Source organism: Schistocerca cancellata, chromosome 4, assembly GCF_023864275.1.
Source record: "Schistocerca cancellata isolate TAMUIC-IGC-003103 chromosome 4, iqSchCanc2.1, whole genome shotgun sequence".
Taxonomy (NCBI): domain Eukaryota; kingdom Metazoa; phylum Arthropoda; class Insecta; order Orthoptera; family Acrididae; genus Schistocerca; species Schistocerca cancellata.
Genome location: NC_064629.1, coordinates 758,030,271 through 758,045,751, shown reverse-complemented (window position 1 = coordinate 758,045,751; position 15,481 = coordinate 758,030,271). Strand labels below are relative to the sequence as shown.

At 43.4% G+C, this 15,481-nt stretch overlaps 1 non-coding gene across 1 annotated transcript; it reads right to left on the bottom strand.

The window, feature by feature from the left end:
- Positions 1 to 14,407: 14,407 nt before the first annotated feature.
- Trnas-cga (transfer RNA serine (anticodon CGA)) lies at positions 14,408 to 14,482 on the bottom strand. The gene has a single exon. It is a non-coding gene; the product is annotated as a tRNA-Ser (tRNA).
- Positions 14,483 to 15,481: the final 999 nt, after the last annotated feature.

Below are 15,481 nucleotides of genomic sequence, written 5' to 3'. Positions count from 1 at the left end.
TTGGATGTAGAAGAGAGGTACTGGCAGATACGAAGCTGTGAGGGCGTGTCGTAAGTTACGCCTGGCTAGCACAATGGGGAGAAGCAGTTCCCGTGCAAGAATAGCTTCCAAATTATAGTCCAGATTCAGCACCCTGTTTTAATCTGTTAGGAAGTTTAGTTACTCACTGTCATAAAAGTGTGGTGAAACTGGAATTGACTGCCAAATTTTCTGTTCATAAATTACTATCACGTGCTTCGAATAACTGCGGATTTGTTTATCTCCCACCGTTCGTTATCGCTACTAGTTTTTACAAACGTTACGTACAAAAAAAATGGTTCAAATGGCTCTGAGCACTATGGGACTCAACATCTGAGGTCATCAGTCCCCTAGAACTTAGAACTACTTAAACCTAACTAACCTAAGGACATCACATACATCCATGGCCGAGGCAGGATTCGAACCTGCGACCGTATCAGTCACGCGGTTCCGGACTGAAGTGTCTAGAACCACACGGCCACCGCGGCCGGCCGTTACGTACATCACTGCAAATAAAACATAAATAGAGCATTATTACACCGAGAGATACCCTTGCCATCCCCACTAGTGCACAATGCGGCAAATAATGAGTTTAAAGCAAACGCCTGGTGTGAATAGACACATCCTCTGTTCAAAGAATGTGTTTTGGTAGCCGTAGTGAATCAGTTTCACCACTCTTATCACCCACTGGTGGAGATAGCAGCCTAACCTTCAGAACAGAAGAGCGCCGGTGGAACAAACCAATGCCATGGCGTGGTGTGTTTATAGTGGCGCCGAAGGTGGAGTAACGACGAAGAGAGCTTCTTACAGAAACGACCTTACTGAGACTTTTGGTGCAAATTGCAGTGACTAGATCGTTCGGTAAACACAGACAGCGATCGGTTCCTGTCGAACAGCATATAGAAACAACAGAGACATCTTCCAGCACTTGAAGTAACTGTGTGAAACCTCTCTTCCAGCTCGACAGGCAATTACCTCGGTCGTCGGGGCGTTTACCATAGACCACCGTGATGCTCCCTAGCCTGAAGCAATATGTAATCGAAGCGCATCTACGTTCGCTGCCAAACTACCATTTTTCCTCGCGCTCTGCGCACACCACCAACATTATATGTAACTTATCGATAATGTTCCCTGGACGCGCGAGAAAAGCGTTTCCTCTATAGCTTGTCTTCCCTTACCGCTGCCTAGCGCCAAATATGTATCGTTCCATGCAGAATTTCTGAGCTGTTTCTGTTTATGTCTACATGAAGTCTGGCTCGACTGAAGAATAAACCACATAGATGCACCACGACACCGCCGAATAGTGACCGATTTCTTCTTGCATAAATAACTCCATGTAATACCTTCAACTGCTATTCAAAATGGCTCTGAGCACTATGGGACTTGACATCTATGGTCATCAGTCCCCTAGAACTTAGAACTACTTAAACCTAACGAACCTAAGGACATCACACAACACCCAGCCATCACGAGGCAGAGAAAATCCCTGACCCCGCCGGGAATCGAACCCGTGAACCCGGGCGTGGGAAGCGAGAACGCTACCGCACGACCACGAGATGCGGGCAACTGCTATTCAGTTTATTCTATGGTGTGCGACTGGTTTCTGTAAAAGACCACTATCCAACAAAGATTTTTGTTAATAACAATAGCCGGCAGGAGTGTCCGTGCGGTTCTAGGCGCTACAGTCTGGAACCGCGCGACCACAACGGTCGCAGGTTCGAATCCTGCCTCGGGCATGGATGTGTGTGATGTGTTAGGTTAGTTAGGTTTAAGTAGTTCTAAGTTCTAGGGGACTGATGACCTTAGAAGTTAAGTCCCATAGTACTCAGAGCTATTTTTAATAACAATAGTTATGTATATACATCAAAGAAACACAGCGTCAAAAATACGGTATTTATAAAAAAATGGTAGGTCATGCACAGGTCGATGCATGTCTAAACGTTATTTATAAATATTATATTTCAGAGCATGTGGTTTTTTTATATTCACCATCTGTTGACAAAGTTTCTAGACTGATTTTATTTCTGGCGTATAAGCTACGTCAGCACAGTAACTGCAGTTTCTGGTTGAAGTAACAACTGTAAACTAGAGATCTGAATTCTACCAATAAGTTTTAAACAGGCAGTGTTAAGTAGTGTATGACGCTCTGTACCAATTCGCGAAGGAGCAGCTTCTCTAAATCAAGCGTTCAAGACATTCTTTATAACATTTTGAAGAAGAAAAAAGTGTGTACAGAGTTTGTCCCGCACGCTTTGTCTCCCCAATAAATAAAACGACGCGTAGACGTCTGGTGTAGATTGACTGAAATGCTAAATGCGGACCATTCCTTTCTGAAAAATAAAAAAAACAAAAGAAATAAACTAGGTGTTACGAGACTTGGTGCTATCAATCCGAACACACCACAAAACAAAAAAGTGAACAAATTTACGCGAAGAGTCAACTCGTTGACGGCATGACCGACATTCAAACCAATGTGATGTGTGAGTTCAACAACATCAGAAAGAAGGACTTGGCTGTCGTTTTTGCATGAACGTTCTGTGCGCTGTAATCAAATAAATGGGTGGAGACAATATAGAACTCCTAAAAACACTATGGAAAACAACCATCTTAATTTCTCTCTCTCTCTCTCTCTCTCTCTCTCTCTCTCTGTCTGTCTCTCTCTCTCTCTCTCTTTATTTTGAAACTTTTTACACTGGGGGGGGGGGGGGAGGGGTACATATTTAACTCTTGCTATTAACAAAAATAAAAATCTGTGCTGAATAATGATCTTTAACTGAAACCGGTCAGGGATAAAGAATAAAATGAGTAGCAGCTTATGGTGTTACACGATTTCACTTCTAGAATTTATAAAAGCTTTGAAACACAATCAATGAAAAGGGTTCTTTCTAGGGTGAAAGGCTTCATGTCGAGAAAGTCACACTTTCTTCACTCAGTTTTCATTTCCTACATTGTTCTTTTGATGCAGCTGAAAAACCCTTATACATTATAGCGTTTTTTGCTGACGAGATTCATAGAGTACCCTCGGGAAGGTTACCAAAAAGGTAGAACTTATGGGTTTAGATAAAAGGAAATAACGAATTGCAGTGAGGGCCAAATATTTCTAAAACAATATCCATCACACGATAGTGTGAACATCGCTAGCGTTAAAATTTTTATAGAACCGTAGTGGGGAAAAGATGCACCTGTGACATTTTCGTCACACAAAATAATATTTCTTTTTATTTTCTCTAAACACTTAAAAATTTTATCTACGAAGTTGTTTTACATCCTATATGTGTAACACACAGGCAGTCGTGGTCTAGCGGGTAGAGCACATAACTCCGGCTTTCGAGGTCCTGAGTTCAATCCCAGGTAGGGGCGGGGAATTTTCGTCGTTACGGTCCGTACAGGACGCCCCAGATCAATTGAGTCTGCTGTCATAGGAGTATACAGGGAATTTTTCCAGGGCCTGAAAGGTGACTGGGTCGATGGGCCCACCACCGTCCCCTTTCTAGCGCCGAGGCGGCGAGAGACTGTTCTCCACGTACAATCAAGCTAATAGCTCGTTCACTGGTTTGTCCCACGGTCTTTACTTTGATGTACAACACTATATCACGTATACAGCTTAGTAATGGGATTATTATTGCATGGTACCTCAGGAAGCGTCCAACTAGTCAATCTCTTCTCTTAGCCAAGTTGTCAGATAAGTTTCGTTTGTCCCAGATTCGGTGCTACACCTCTTCATTAGCTATCGGATGTACGTGTTCAGTCTCCGTGATTCTTGTGTGCACCACATTTTGAAAGCCTTACAGGCCCTGCTGGCGTGTTCTCTTTTTTCTCCAAGTTTTAATTCCACATAACGCTACACTCGAAACAAACATTTTCAAAAACTAGTTCGTAATACATATATTTCAAGTGTTAACATATTTCTCTTTTTTAGAAGTCAGTCTGCATTTTAAATCCTCTTGATTCCTTCCAGAGTCATTTACAGGGTGTTTCAAAAATGACCGGTATATTTGAAACGGCAATACAAACTAAACGAGCAGCGACAGAAATACAGCGTTTGTTGCAATATGCTTGGGACAACAGCACATTTTCAGGCGGACAAACTTTCAAAATTACAGTAGTTACAATTTTCAACAACAGATGGCGCTGCAAGTGATGTGAAAGATATAGAAGACAACGCAGTCTGTGGGTGCGCCATTCTGTACGTCGTCTTTCTGCTGTAAGCGTGTGCTGTTCACAACGTGCAAGTGTGCTGTGGACAACATGGTTTATTCCTTAGAACAGAGGATTTTTCTGGTGTTAGAATTCCACCGCCTAGAACACAGTGTTGTTGCAACAAGACGAAGTTTTCAACGGAGGTTTAATGTAACCAAAGGACCGAAAAGCGATACAATAAAGGATCTGTTTGAAAAATTTCAACGGACTGGGAACGTGACGGATGAACATGCTGGAAAGGTAGGGCGACCGCGTACGGCAACCACAGAGGGCAACGCGCAGCTAGTGCAGCAGGTGATCCAACAGCGGCCTCGGGTTTCCGTTCGCCGTGTTTCAGCTGCGGTCCAAATGACGCCAACGTCCACGTATCGTCTCATGCGCCAGAGTTTACACCTCTATCCATACAAAATTCAAACGCGGCAACCCCTCAGCGCCGCTACCATTGCTGCACGAGAGACATTCGCTAACGATATAGTGCACAGGATTGATGACGGCGATATGCATGTGGGCAGCATTTGGTTTACTGACGAAGCTTATTTTTACCTGGCCGGCTTCGTCAATTAACAGAACTGGCGCATATGGGGAACCGAAAAGCCCCATGTTGCAGTCCCATCGTCCCTGCATCCTCAAAAAGTACTGGTCTGGGCCGCCATTTCTTCCAAAGGAATCATTGGCCCATTTTTCAGATCCGAAACGATTACTGCATCACGCTATCTGGACATTCTTCGTGAATTTGTGGCGGTACAAACTGCCTTAGACGACACTGCGAACACCTCGTGGTTTATGCAAGATGGTGCCCGGCCACATCGCACGGCCGACGGCTTTAATTTCCTGAATGAATATTTCGATGATCGTGTGATTGCTTTGGGCTATCCGAAACATACAGGAGGAGGCGTGGATTGGCCTCCCTATTCGCCAAACATGAACCCCTGTGACTTCTTTCTGTGGGGACACTTGAAAGACCAGGTGTACCACCAGAATCCAGAAACAAATGAACAGCTGAAGCAGTACATCTCATCTGCATGTGAAGCCATCCGTTAGACACGTTGTCAAAGGTTTCGGGTAATTTCATTCAGAGACTATGCCATATTATTGCTACGCATGGTGGATATGTGGAAAATATCGTACTATAGAGTTTCCCAGACCGCAGTGCCATCTGTTGTTGAAAATTGTAACTACTGTAATTTCGAAAGTTTGTCTGCCTGAAAATGTACTGTTGTCCCAAGCATACTGCAACAAACGGTGTATTTCTATCGCTGCTCGTTTAGTTTGTATTGCCGTTTCAAATATACCGGTCATTTTTGAAACACCCTGTATTTTGCTGCCCAAAAGGAGAGCTCATCTTCCGCTTGTAGTGACTCGTTTCCTAATCTAATTCTCTCGGCAACTTCTAATTTATTTCGGTAATAATCAATTACCATTATTTTACCTTTGTTACTATTTACCTTTTAAAAACACTATCCATTGCATTCTGCTGATGATGCGTTAGAGAACTCTAAGAAAGTTACATTGTCTTCTGTAAACATTGACGTTCTTGTTGCATCTCCCTGAACTTTAATTTCCGTTCAAAATGTCTCTTTGGTTTTCCTTTGCTGTTCCCTCTATGTACAAATTGAACCAGGTGGGGCTAGACTACTCCCTCACCCACTTCGCTTTCAACTAGTGCTTCAACTCTCATGACTGGAGTCTGGCTTCTTTACATGTTGTATATAAGCTTATGCTTGTTGTGTTTTATCCCGGATCACTTTAGAATTTTCCAAAGTGGATACTTGTCAATACTGCCAAACAGTTCTCTAAATTTATAAATACTATAAATGTTTCCTTCCCTTGAATCTATCTTCTAATATAAGTCGTTCTGTAAGTTATTACAATAAACAAATTAAATTTAATAGTGCTCTAAAAACTTAACGAACTAAAGTGTAACCAGAACTAAAAACCAAATGAGGAATGCTAAACTGGAAGACTTATCTGTATTCTATGAAAAGGGAAAAAAGAAAGGAAATGTACAAACTCCCACAGCGTAACTGGCGACTGTGTGAGTGCGCTGGAAAACTATTAGGTCTTCTCACACAACGGCAGGGTCTACACCTAGTGTTATTAAATATGACTTTATCTATTGCACGGAGGAACTAAAACTTCTTCTTCTTCGGCGCTACAGCCCTTGGTGGGCCTTGGCCTCCTCAACAATCTTCATATCTCTCTGTTCTCAGCCTTTTTTTTCCATCAACGGATCCCCATCTTGGCAAGGTCAGCCAGCACATTGTCCATCCATCTAGCTCTTGGTCTGACCTTCCTTCTGGTGGAATACAGTCTGGCATTCATTATTCGTTTGGGCATCCTTCCTTCCGTCATCCTCTCCATATGTCATAACCAACGTATTCTTTGAGATTTGATAAATTTCACTATATCTTTCCCTTGTATAAGCTCCTGTATTTCATGATTGAATCTCACTCTCCAACCTTCTGACTCTCTCACAGGCCCATAGATTTTTCGTAAGATCTTCCTTTCAAGTGCCCTTAGCCTCTTATTGTCTGCTTCTGTCACTGTCCACGTTTCTGATCCATGTGTGGCAACAGGTCGCACAAGGGAATAGTATACTCTCAATTTAGTTGTTCTTGTAATTAGAGAGTTCTTGAGTATCTTTAAGTCTGCATAATAGGCTTTGTTTCCTGCTTGTGTCCTTTCCTTAATAGATTTTCTCATACTGTTATCATTGCTTTGGAGGACACATAAGCCGGCCGTCCGTAAGCGCGCGACTGCTACGGTCGCATGTTCGAATGCTGACTCGGGCATGGATGTGAGTGACGTCCTTAGGTTAGTTAGGTTTAAGTAGTTCCAAGTTCTAGGGGACTGATGACCTCAAATGTTTAGTCCCATAGTGCTCAGAGCCATTTGAACCATTTTTGAGAACACCTAAATAGTGTAAGCATCTAACAGCTTTGAAGCATTTATCAGAGATCTTCAGGTCCTGTGGTGTTCCTCTAGATTCAGAATTGAACATAACCATATATTTTGTCTACATCAACATCTACATCCATACTCCGTGTGTGGCGGAGGGTACCCTGAGTACCTCTATCGGTTCTCCCTTCTATTCCAGTCTCGTATTGTTCGTGGAAAGAAGGATTGTCGGTATGCCTCTGTGTGGGCTCTAATCTCTCTGATTTTATCCTCATGGTCTCTTCGCGAGATATACGTAGGAGGGAGCAATATACTGCTTGACTCTTCGGTGAAGGTATGTTCTCGAAACTTTGACAAAAGCCCGTACCGAGCTACTGAGCGTCTCTTCTGCAGAGTTTTCCACTGGAGTTTATCTATCATCTCCGTAAAGCTTTCGCGATTACTAAATGATCCTGTAACGAAGCGCGCTGCTCTCCGTTGGACCATCTCTATATCTTCTATCAACCCTATCTGGTACGGATCCCACACTGCTGAGCAGTATTCAAGCAGTGGGCAAACAAGCGTACTGTAACCTACTTCCTTTTTTTTCGGATTGCATTTCCTTAGGATTCTTCCAATGAATCTCAGTCTGGCATCTGCTTTACCGACGATCAACATTATATGATCATTCCATTTTAAATCACTCCTAATGCGTACTCCCAGATAATTTATGGTATTAACTGCTTCCAGTTGCTGACCTGCTATTTTGTAGCTAAATGATAAAGGATCTATCTTTCTGTGTATTCGCAGCACATTACACTTGTCTACATTGAAATTCAATTGCCATTCCCTGCACCATGCGTCAATTCGCTGCAGATCCTCCTGCATTTCAGTACAATTTTCCATTGTTACAACCTCTCGATAGACCACAGCAAATGGCTCTCAGCACTATGGGACTTAACATCTTAGGTCATCAGTCCCCTAGAACTGAGAACTACTTAAACCTAACTAACCTAAGGGCATCACACAACACCCAGCCATCACGAGGCAGAGAAAATCCCTGACCCCGCCGGGAATCGAACCCGGGAACCCAAGCGTGAATACACCACAGCATCATCTGCAAAAAGCCTCAGTGAACTTCCGATGTCATCCACCAGGTCATTTATGTATATTGTCAATAGCAACTGGCCTATGACACTCCCCTGCGGCACACCTGAAATCTTTCTTACTTCGGAAGACTTCTCTCCATTGAGAATGACATGCTGCGTTCTGTTATCTAGGAACTCCTCAATCCAATCACACAATTGGTCTGATAGTCCATATGCTCTTACTTTGTTCATTAAACGACTGTGGGGAACTGTATCGAACGCCTTGCGGAAGTCGAGAAACGCGGCATCTACCTGTGAACCCGTGTCTATGGCCCTCTGAGTCTCGTGGACGAATATCGCGAGCTGGGTTTCACATGACCTTCTTTTTCGAAACCCATGCTGATTCCTACAGAGTAGATTTCTAGTCTCCAGAAAAGTCATTATACTCGAACACAATACGTGTTCCAAAATTCTACAACTGATCGACGTTAGAGATATAGGTCTATAGTTCTGCACATCTGTTCGACGTCCCTTCTTGAAAACGGGGATGACCTGTGCCCTTTTCCAATCCTTTGGAAGGCTACGCTCTTCTAGAGACCTACGGTACACCGCTGCAAGAAGGGGGGCAAGTTCCTTCGCGTACTCTGTGTAAAATTGAACTGGTATCCCATCAGGTCCAGGGGCCTTTCCTCTTTTGAGCGATTTTAATTGTTTCTCTATCCCTCTGTCGTCTATTTCGATATCTACCATTTTGTCATCTGTGCGACAATCTAGAGAAGGAACTACAGTGCAATCTTCCTCTGTGAAACAACTTTGGAAAAAGACATTTAGTATTTCGGCCTTTAGTCTGTCATCCTCTGTTTCAGAACCATTTTGGTCACAGAGTGTCTGGACATTTTGTTTTGATCCATCTACCGCTTTGACATAAGACCAAAATTTCTTAGGATTTTCTGCCAAGTCAGTACATAGAACTATACTTTCTAATTCATTGAACGCCTCTCGCATAGCCCTCCTCACACTACATTTCGCTTCGCGTAATTTTTGTTTGTCTGCAAGACTTTGGCTATATTTATGTTTGCTGTGAGGTTCCCTTTGGTTCCGCAGCAGTTTTCTAACTCGGTTGTTGTACCACGGTGGCTCTTTTCCGTCTCTTACGATCATGCTTGGCACATACTCATCTAACGCACAATGTACGATGGTTTTGAACTTTGTCCACTGATCCTCAACACTATCTGTACTTGAGACAAAACTTTTGTGTTGAGCCAACAGGTACTCTGAAATCTGCTTTTTGTCACTTTTTCTAAGCAGAAAAATCTTCCTACCCTTTTTAATATTTCTATCTACGGCTGAAATCATCGATGCCGTAACCGCTTTATGATCGCTGATTCCCTGTTATGCGTTAACTTTTTCAAATAGTTCGGGTCTGTTTGTCACCAGAAGGTCTAATATGTTATCGCCACGAGTCGGTTCTCTGTTTAACTGCTCAATGTAGTTTTCAGATAAAGCACTTAAAAAAACTTCACTGGATTCTTTGTCCCTGCCACCAGTTATGAACGTTTGAGTCTCACAGTCTATATCCGGCAAATTAAAATCTCCACCCAGAACTATAACATGGTGGGGAAATCTACTCGAAATATTTTCCAAATTATTCTTCAGGTGCTCAGCTACAACAGCTGCTGAGCCAGGGGGCCTATAGAGACATCCAATTACCATGTCTGAGCCTGCTTTAACCGTAACCTTCACCCAAATCATTTCACATTTCGGATCTCCGTCAATTTCCTTCGATACTATTGCACTTCTTATCGCTGTAAACACGCCTCCCCCTTCACTGTCCAGCCTGTCTCTGCGGTATTTATTCCAATCTGAGTTTAGGATTTCATTATTGTTTACGTCTGGTTTCAGCCAACTTTCTGTCCCTAGTACTATATGGGCGTTGTGACCGTTTATTAATGAGAGCAGTTCTGGGCCTTTCTATAGACGCTCCTGCAGTTTACTATTAGCACATTAATATTGTTATTCCCTGTTGCATTTTGCCTACTCCTACCTTGCCGCGTCTCAGGAGGCGTCTTGTCGGGCCTAGGGAGGGAATTCTCTAACCTAAAAAACCCCCATGTGCACTCCACACGTACTCCGCTACCCTTGCAGCCGCTTCCGGCGTGTAGTGCACGCCTGACCTATTCAGGGGGACCCTACATTTCTCCACCCGATAGCGGAGGTCGAGAAATTTGCACCCCAGATCTCCGCAGAATCGTCTGAGCCTCTGGTTTAAGCCTTCCACTCGGCTCCAAACCAGAGGATCGCGATCGGTTCTGGGAACGATACTACAAATAGTTAGCTCTGATTCCACCCCGCGAGCGAGGCTTTCCGCCTTCACCAATTCCGCCAACCGCCTGTACGAACTGAGGATGACCTCTGAACCCAGACGGCAGGAGTCATTGGTGCCGACATGAGCAACAATTTGCAGTCGGGTGCACCCAGTGCTCTCTATCGCCGCCGGTAGGGCCTCCTCCACATCTCGGATGAGACCCCCCGGCAAGCAGACAGAGTGAACACTGGCCTTCTTCCCCGACCTTCCCGCTATTTCCCTAAGGGGCTCCATCACCCGCCTAACGTTGGAGCTCTCAATAACTAATAAACCCCTCCCCCCGTGTGCCTGCTCGGACCTTGCTGAAGGAGCCGCCACATGTCCACTCACAGACAGAGCGGGCGATGCCACACGGCCAGCCTCCACATTGACCCTCCGCTCCGTGCGCCGCGAACGCCGCTGAACCCGCCACTCCCTTTGGGGAGAGGGTGGCCCAACCGCGACCGGTACCCGCGAAGATGTCTCGACAGCAGGGACAGTGGGTGAAGCATGTAACACCTGGGGTGTACCTTGCGACGCACCAGACTCCCCACCGCCACTACACTCCGAGGCAGCAGCCTGAAGATGGCTGACCGCGGCCATCAACACGCTCAGTTGTTCGCGAACAGAGGCCAGCTCCTCCTGCGTCCGTACACAGCAGTCACACATCCTATCCATCCTAAGGAATCAATTTACTGAAGAGAGTTAATCAACCTTTAACTAGACTGCGAATTCACTAAAGGCGGCAGTTTATTGACTAAACTGTGGTTGCTAGCCACTTCTTGTAGAAAACAATGAAAATAGCACTACCTGTCTCTGGACTGTATTGAAAACAAACACTAGCACTACTGGCACTGTGGTTGACTAAAGGGACTCTCTCTGACTGTATTCAAAACAAACACGAAATCTATGGAACACTATTAATAGCACCCGACAATTAAAGCTTCCTAAAAGCAAATACACACGGAAGAAGAAGTGACAAGTAAGAAAAATACAGTTAATACTTAAATTAAGGTAGCTCGCTGCACAGCAGACGTGAAGCGGACGGCAGTTAGGTGTCTTGCTTTCATTTACAGTAAGTCCAATTCTTGTTCCTTCTGCTTCCATTTGTCCATGTATTTCTTTAAGTGAAGTTACATCCCTTGCCACGATGGCAATATCATCTGCATATGCGCATATCTTGCTGGACTTCATCATTATTGTTCCTCTTTTATCTCCTTTTTGTATGATACTGTGCAGTGCTAAGTTAAACAGGACTGCAGACAGACGATCATCTTGTTTCACTCCATCTTCAAGGTCAAACTGTCTGGTCATTCTGTTATTCACTTTTACTTTTGCTTTTGTATCCTTCATTGTTAGCTCGATTAACCTTGTCAGTTTATCACAGATGCCCAATTCTTTCAGCCCTTTATACAATGCTGGCCTATTAATACTATCGAAAGCTTGTATGAAGTCAAAGAGCATGAAGTGGAGATCTATATCATATTCATAAAATTTTTCCATTATTTGTGTAACAATAAACAACTGGTCAGATGTACCTCTGTTTGGTCGGAATCCACATTGGTATTCTCCGAGTATCTTCTCAGGACACTTCTTTATTCTTTCGTTCAGCACTCCAGAGAAAAACTTATATACTGTATTCAGTAGGGCTATGCCTCTATAGTTTTCACAATTCAGCTTTTCTCTTTTCTTATATATTGGGCATATTATTCCAGTATTCCACTCCTCCGGCATGCTTTCATTTACCCATATGTTCTTTATTAGTTTAAATAGTTCACGTCTCAGAGGTTGGCCCCCTGATTTTATTAGGACTGACACGATCCCATCTTCACCATGTGCACGGTTATTTTTTATTTATCACTGTTTCCACTTCCAGCATTGTTGGGTTTTGTGCCTCATCCCATTCAGTTTCTCTTGCCTCTGTGTTCTCTCCCTGTTCCTGTGTACCTCTTGGGGCCTGATCAGAGTTTTTGTTAAGCATATCTTCAAAGTATTCTGCCCACCTCTGCAATATTTCTTGTTCATCTATTATTATCTCACCGTTTCTGTTTTTGCAAGCATTTTGTTTTTGTTGAAAATTTTTTCTCATCTTTCCCACGGCATGATAGAATTTCTTACTTTCATTCTGCTCCCTTAATTCTTCTATCTCTTTAAACTTTGATTTCAGCCATTCCTTTTTCATTTTCTTGCATATTATTTGGGCATTGGATCTTAATTCTTCGTACACCTTCACGTTTCTTCTAGTTTCTCTCTGTATCATTCTCAGTCTTGCTGCGTTTTTACGTTCTATTACTAGCCTGCATTCATCGTCAAACCACTTATTTCTTGTATTACTTCTCATCCCGATTATGTCTTCTGCTGCCTCTTTCAGTGCTTTCTGGATCTTAGTCCATCTCTCTTGGATTCCCATTGTTTCCTCGCTGGGGGTCAGTGCATCTCTAACTTTTGCTTGATATGCTTTCTCAACTCCTGGGTCACTCAGTTTTTCTGTGTCCCAGGTTGTATTTTTCTCCATGCCTGGTTTCGGTGTTACAGATAGTTTCTCTCTCACTACAGTTTTTACAGCATAGTGGTCTGAGTCACAGTTAGGGCCCCTGCAGCTCCTCACATCAATAACTGACGTGGCACGCCCTGCCTTTACTAACACATACTCTATTTGATTGACTACTCCACTTGCATTTGATTTCCATGTTCCGAGATGTATTCTTTTATGTGAGAAACAGGTGCTCATGATGATTAGATTATTTCTAGCAGCAAACTGACATAACATTTCTCCATTCTCGTTACTTTCTTCATTTAGTGTGTATCTCCCAGATACTCTTCCATACTCGCTTCCCCCAACATGTGTATTAAAATCTCGCATAACTAAGAACAGATCATACTTTTGTACTTTACTGCATGCCCTTTCTAGATCTTCATAAAACTTTTCCTTTGTTTCTTCTTCTGCTTCCTCTGTTGGTGCGTATGCTGTTAATATCGTTATATTTCTGAATTTCCCTTTCACTCTCAGTCTGCTAAGTCTTTCATTTATGGGTTCAAATCCCAAAACAATTTTTAACAACCTCCTTTGTTATTTGAATCCCGTTCCAGCTTGTCCTGTTCTTCTGTGTGGTCCACTATACAGCAGAGAATACTTGGGCATATCTACCTGTCCTTGTCCTTGCCATCTTATTTCTTGTAGCGCTACAATATTGTACTTGAACTTCATGATCTCATCAGCTATTTCTTTCATTTTTCTAGGTTTCAATATTGTTCGTACATTCCATGTTACTATTGCCAAATCTTTTGTCCTTTTTCTTTGCCGAGGTCGTGTTTTTTGTGTCTCACCCATCATCCGAGGCTGTTGTTGAGGTTCCGTAATATGTAATTTTTACAGCGTGGGGTTATTGGCCCCACGTCCAACCCCCATCTTGGAGGACTTGGATTCCTTTAGGGTTTACTCCGCTAGGGAGGTTGGCTTCCCTACACTTACAGAACCCCCCCCCCCCCCCCCCGCGCCTGAAGGTGTCTAGGATAAGGCGGTGTCCGCTGGGAGGGAGGAACTAAAACTATTACTATCAGATCTGTGGAATTCCAATCTGTATAATAAGCTCTAACAACTATAAGAACGAAAAACTATCAGAAATAAATTGGGGACTGCTACGTTCTCCCGCTGCCTAACATAGACCTAAAGTTTATCGTCGAGACGCCATTCACTGCCTGTGTACAACTTGGACATCTCAGCAGTGGACGCTGACGGTGATCCCAGTGTATTGTGAACTTGAGGCCAAGGTAAGTCGATAGGGCTATCAGTCCACTAATCATGCCATCACTTCTCCTTTCATTTTCGGGAGAAGGAGATGTGCACTGAGACTGAAACTTCCTGGCAGATTAAAACTGTGTGCCAGACCGAGACTCGAACTCGGGACCTTTGCCTTTCGCGGGCAAGTGCTCTACCAACTGAGCTATCCAAGCACGACCCACGCCCGGTGCTCAAAGCTTTACTTCTGCCAGTACCTTGTCTCCTACCTTCCAAACTTTACAGCTCCTCTCCTGCGAATCTTGCAGAACTAGCACTCCTGAAACAACGGATATTGTGAAGACATGGCTTAACCACAGCCTGGGGGATGTTTCCAGAATGAGATTTTCACTCTGCAGCAGAGTGTGCGCTGATATGAATCTTTCTGGCGGGTAGAGCACTTACCCGCGAAAGGCAGAGGTCCCGAGTTGGAGTCTCGGTCCGGCACACAGTTCTAATCTGCCAGGAAGTTTCATATCAGCGCACACTCCACTGCAGAGTGAAAATCTCATTCTGCACTGAAACTGTTGTGCAAGTCGCTTTGACGTCCAAACAGTTATTCTTTGTACAGTCGATTACGAGCGGCATCTACCTTCTCATTATTTTTAGATTATTACTGGTATTTTTCTGTTACATTAAATGGGTGATTTGTATCACTATCAATCCGCAATACTTTTATTAATCTTGCGTTGTATTGCGAAAAAGCATCTATTACTAAATGTAAACAAAACAGAAGACTTCAGACAGCTTCTGCTTCTTGCAGTTCGGCCGATACTGAAACCGTTACTGTGACTTCAAACAACACGAAAACGTGATTATAGACTTTTTATAAGCAGTTTTGGTCCAGTAGTGATTAATTCACTAGCGGCAACCACTGTGTTCCATAACCAAATATTTTTGTTAATAATTTACCTTCTCCAGCAATAATTCTGTAAATGAAACTTACTTCTTCGTCATCCTCTCTTTTCCGGAAACAGTTTTGCATTTACTTTATAGTTTAGCACTGTTTTAAATACAATCTTGCTGCTTCAATTCACTGTGGATTAATTTTACATTCACGTATTCTTTAGTCATCAAGGAACATTATGTTCTGTTGGTTACGAACAGCTTCTTCCAGTAAGCTCTTACGAAACCCTGGATGCTAATATCTTCATTTCAGTGCGCTGCCAGCTACTC